Source organism: Chenopodium album, chromosome 8, assembly GCF_948465745.1.
Source record: "Chenopodium album chromosome 8, dcCheAlbu1.1, whole genome shotgun sequence".
Lineage (NCBI taxonomy): Eukaryota > Viridiplantae > Streptophyta > Magnoliopsida > Caryophyllales > Amaranthaceae > Chenopodium > Chenopodium album.
In genome coordinates, this window is record NC_137841.1 from 53,815,579 (window position 1) to 53,821,559 (window position 5,981).

A 5,981-nucleotide genomic window follows, 5' to 3' on the forward strand; every position below is an offset into this window, starting at 1 on the left:
GTTTGGAAATATTTATACCATGTTTCTTCAGACTTGTGGTTTAGATGCATGTGCCCCTTGTAAGAGGCAATACGGTCCTTCGGATCCAAAGTACCATCATATGTAATGTGCGACATGATATTCACTGTAGGCACATACTCTTCCAAAATCCAGTCTTGGAAGGGTAAGCTGGTAGGGAGCATCACAACTTTTCCCTTATATTTGGCCAATGGGACGTCGCTCCGCCCTCTTAGAGAGGTAGAAGTGGTTTTTTTTCCTCGGCTAGGACGATTTAGGATAAGGTGTAATCCCCTTAGGATATGTGAGGCGACTATGCATGCTCACCTCCCTTGAGCCGAGACCTTTATCGACGAGTAGGTTTTTTCCACGTAGAGGTGGTGTTGTTGGTTTTGTAGCTTCAGGTGTTTTAGGTTTCGGATTCCTCAAAGAACTATGGGTTCTCTTTTATTTCCCGCTCAGTCCTCTAAGTGTCCTCCTCCCTAGGTCACTTTGTCTCCTAGCTCCTTGAAGGATAAGGCTCGCCTACATTCCTCTTCACCGGTCCTTTTTCTCAGGTTTGTCGGTGGAAGAGGTGAACGGTCACGGGGTTGTGGAAAGTTGCCTATTTTGGTCTTCGTGAGAACCATGAAGAACGCTATGGCTCTGGCCACCTCCTCCATATAGGGCCCCGTTTAAGGAGTTGTTATTGGCTCTGACCGAGAATGGAAGCTTCGAGGTGGACTCTTAGCATTGGATTGACTCAGCCGGTATGAGCTAGTCGGCTGGAGAGTATGATGAGATGGGGACATCTCGGATGCTGACCTTCTCGGGGAAGATGACTTCTGAAGAAGAAGATGATGATTCCAGTGATGGTGGAGCAAGTGGATTTCCCCTAACCAGAACCAGACATTTCGTCGAGGAGGAAGGGTTATTCTTTTTAGTGCTTTTGGCACCTCCTACCACTCTTAGTCATTGTTTTCTAAGATTTTTTGATTTTTTTGCTTGTTTTAAATGTCTTTCTCAACAGACAGTGCCAACTTGTTTTGGGTGAAAACAATGGGACCTTAGGCTAGGTCCTAAGTCCATTTGTGTGGGCTGAAGATTGATCTCGGTGCAAGTGATGACTAGGCCGAGGATTTCCTGCACAGCAAACACATATAAACTAGCCTCGGGGGTTTTTCTGAGGAAGGCCCCTCCGATGCTAAAGTCAGTACGAAGTTTAGAGAGAGAAAGCTATGCAAGAGTATTAATTGCTTGAGGCTTAATATGAATGAATGTAGACAGAGAAGATTGAAGGCTTTTACACCTTTACTCAAATGGAGAAATGGGCCTTGGGGTAAAATGGGCTTGTCATGTTGACCAGGCCTTTGACTGACTTAGCTTGACTTGAGGGTTGAACCTTAGCCTTGGGCTTTGTAATTGAATCATTTGTGAACCGGCCCAATAATTGGAGTAAATTGGACCCAAACAATTACTTTTAACATTGAAGATGATCTTTCCTCTATTCGTGATTGATCTCCATTAATGGTTAAGCACAAAGTAGTTAGTAGTATAAATGTTAAAATTTTATACACCCTTGATTTTTTAAGGTAAAATTGGTATAAACCACCTTTTTTGTCCAACTATTTTGAAAAAAAACACCTTTTATGTTTTTTTATTTACTAAACCACCTTTTAAGTACCTAAATTTTTTATTGCACCACCCCTATTTCAAATCTAACAAATTGCATCTCAACCATCCACTTCCAAATAATCAACCATAGCAAAATCTTCCCTTCCATCTCAACCATCACTTCAATTACCTCAATTTAGGGTTTGAGAATAAACAAATACTACAATTTAATTTTGTAACAAAATTAGGTTTGGTTTTTTAGAGCTTTACTCAATTTAGTCATGCATTTATATCGAGGGAAGGGTCAAATGTTTTTGGGGGTGAAAAAAATACATGATTTAGGAGCGAAATGCATAAGTTGTGGGCCCCTTTGACGTCTCAGTTAAATTTTTTGTCAAAATTTAAAATAGAGATGGTGCGATCAAGAATTTTTGTAATTAAAAGGTGGTTTAGTAATAAAAAAAAAAAATAAAAGGTGGTTTTTTCAAAAAAAAAAAGTAGGACAAAAAAGGTGGTTTATACCAATTTTGCCATTTTTTAACTTGAAATGTCAAAATTACCCTAACATAAACAATCCAAGTTTTTCACAGATAGAACCTTGGATTTTCCATAAAACACGGGGGGAGTAACAATTAATAATTGGAAAAAATATTTGATTTAAAAATTAAATAAATTAGCAAAGTAAGCTTGAAAAGTCATTAATTTCTATTAAATTAGCCAAAAATATATTCCCTCCGTCCTCGAAAAAATGACCCTTTTGGGTTGATTTCGTGGGTATTAAGAAAGTTAAATAAAAAGAAGTAAAAGTATATCGGAAAGATAAATTTACATGGGGTTTGTAAAAAACTAGAGAGAGAAAGTATTAAGGGTCTGTTCACATTTAATGAACTGAGCTAAACTGAAATGAACTGAATGGAACTGATTGCAACTGAACTAAACTGAATTGAAGTGAACTAAAATGAAATGAGCTAAAATGAATATTTTATGTGAGAAGGAAATTATGAGCTGGACTGAACCGATCAGAAATTAAGCTAAAGTAAACATGTCAAGTACATGAAAAAACAAAATTATACATGAGGAAGCTAATTTTACAAAAATATTGTTGTAAATTGGTGGGTATTTTAATGCAAATAGGTCGATCATTTTAGGACTAAAATTAGGCCCAAAAAGTCAAACTTTTAAGGACGGAGAATGTATTAAATATAAAATTGTTCAATACTTGTTCGATTGACCAGAACCAACACTTTGGGTAAGGGTTGAGCTTGAATGATCCAACCCAAATCTGATCTGACCAATCCTATTTAATTGACGGGTGTAGTATAAGGGAAAGGAGGGAGTAAATAAATTGGGCAAACTCATGTTATTCTGATAAGTGAATGATAAGGCTTCATGTCAAAAAAAATTAAAAAAGAGATGAGATTTGAGATCAGCTAAAAGTGAAAGGAAGAATTGAGACTTGTTGCCCAGGCCATGACATGTCTTTGCTAAAGACCGTCACATTAGATCACAAATGTAACAGATATTCCAATGGTTTTAAAATTCTTTGCTACTATTAAGATGAGTAGGGGTGTACATAAATTAACCGGACCGGAAACTGGACCAGACCTAAACCGAAACATTCCGGTCTGGTCCCGGTCCTTAAAAGTGGTCTATTCCAGTTTTTGGTCCGGACCGAGTTTAACCCGAAATTTTCTGATCCTGACCGAAAACCCGATTTTTATTTTAAGATGAGTAGTAATAACGTGTATTACTGTCACGTCAAAAGAAAAAAGAAAAATAAAATGGATTAATTTAACAGTTTAACTAATGGCTACAGTTGTTGATTTTTAGAACAATCATTACAAAGTTAAGTGATATTAAGATCAGAATTCGTCTAGATCCCTATCTAAATGTATTTTGTTCCAGTATTAATTTATTTTGTCTACTATCAGACTCTTCCTAAATTATTTTTGTCTACTACGAGTATTAATGTTTTAGAAAGACCCAATATTTTGACGATAAATACCCTTGCAGTAAAATAATATTCTCTGCAAAAATATGTTGCATTTCGTTATGCGCATAGCTTTAGAAAAAATTAGAGAAAATAATAAATTATAAAGGTAGTTGGGTAAGTGAAAAAATACAAAATTGTAAAAAATAAAAGTAGTTGAGAGAATTGGAGGAAAAAAAAATATGAAATTAATAAAAGGAGTTTTTGTGAAAAACTAACTTATAAAAAAATGTTATAAAAAACTACCTTATAAAAACTAACTGTTGTAAGTTGCTACCATGTGCTTAATTAAACAATGAAAAAGAAGGGGAGTTAGGGCTTATAAGGGGACGGTAGAAAAATTGAGTAGAAAAAGTAGAAAAAATGATTGAAAATGGGTCATTAAACAATTCTTATTCAATGCAATAATTCGGCAAATTGTAGCTTTTTACAACATTAATTATTTTGTAGTTTCTCTCAACATTTGTTGTTTATAACCTCTGTTGTTTATAAGGTAGTTTCTTACAACATTTGTTGTTTATAAGGTTTTTTACAATATTTTTATAATAAGGTAGTGTTTCACAAAAATTCACTTGTATAAAGTATTTTTTCACAAAAAGCTGTTAATAAAATATGATTTACGTTGGGTTCATTAATTCAGAAAAATAAAGAAAATGAAGCAAGTATTTAAAAACGGCCGAAAATAAAAAGTGGAGCAAGTATTCAAAAACAAAGAAGGTATGGTCTAAGAAACATAATAATTTACTAATCTATTTCATATTAGTTGCAGCTTTAGAAAGTTATACACGGAGTATCTCACAAATAAGGAAAATTTGCAAATTGCAGCCATTTAAAGTTCGTATTTTGCAAATTACAGCCATTTAAAATTTATTTTGCAAATTGCAGCCCAAAAGTTCATATAAATTGTAAATTGCAGCCCGATTTAACTTTTTCATCGGTTTACAAGTTGAAAAATATTTGATTATGGTTTTAGGGGTCATTTTAGCCCTTAAGAGCCCGAATTGAGCTCGGATATAGCAAAAAAATAACGTACATATCTTGTTTTACGTAACAAAAATGTATCGATTTGTGAAAAACTGTAAATATGAAACACATTATTTTTTTTGCTAAATCTGAGCTCAATTCGGGCCCCTAAGAACTAAAATGACCCCTAAAATCTTAACCGAAGATTTTTTAACATGTAAGCCGATGAAAAAGTTAAATGGGGCTGCAATTTACAATTTATACGAACTTTTGGGCTACAATTTGCAAAAAAAAAAAAAATTTAAATAGGTACAATTTGCAAAATACGAATTTTAAATGGCTACAACTTGTAAATTTTCCCACAAATAATATCCAAAGTTGCAACTATATGAAACGGAGATAGTGTAACTAGTCCCTATTCTATATTGTCAATGTGAAATACAAAAAAAAATTTACTATAATGCCGACATCACCAAAAGGACAATAACATTGTATATCAATACGAACTCGTCTAATCTTACTATGTGGGATCCCACATATATTGTAGAAGAATACTCCGTACATAATGAGTTATAACAATATAACTTACGGATAACATTATCAAACGTAATTAAGTATAGATCCAGTCATCCATTCGAGGCGTGATGGACAGCCGACCGGTATGGTCCATATTAAGGGATAAAAATAGTACTCCCTCCGTCTCCGATTGATAGTCACTTGTGCCATTTTTTAGCATCCAAAATGTTAGTCACATTTGCTTTTTTCAAGTACCATTAATATTATTTTTTTACCAAAATTCTCTAACATTTGCAAAAATATTTATGCAAATTTAATTTTCCAATGTAAATTTAACTTTTCCATGTACTTTAGACCTTTAGTTCTTTTCTCTCTTTACTTTTTTGCATACCCAATTTAAATTTACTTTTTCAATGTACTTTCTTTAATTCTCCTTAATTACCGTGATTATTCTGAATATCAATCGGAGACGGAGGGAGTATAAAAATAATAACAGTATAAAATTAATAATAACAGTATAATACAAAAATACATTTTTTTTCTTTGGAAAAATGGAAACTAATAATGTCACTTTTGCCATTTATGCTCAAAACAATCCCACCTTTTCAAAATCTAGAAATAATCTCACCTTTAATATTGATATTCTTAAAACAAGCCTTTTAACCTAAATAGTGTTTAACAGGTTATTTTTTTATTTCCTTCTTCTTCAAGCTTAGTCTCCCTCCTTGGCCACCACTACACCACCTTCTTCAATGGCAACCACCACATTTGTGACTAGCCTCTTGTCGACCAACCCTTGAAACCCCCTAATCCCAAAATCTGACCACCCCTGCTTACCCGAAAATCCCCTAACTCCTAAATCCGACCACTCCTTACCCGAAATCCAACCACTGCAACCACCCCCAAACCCCTGTTGGAATTT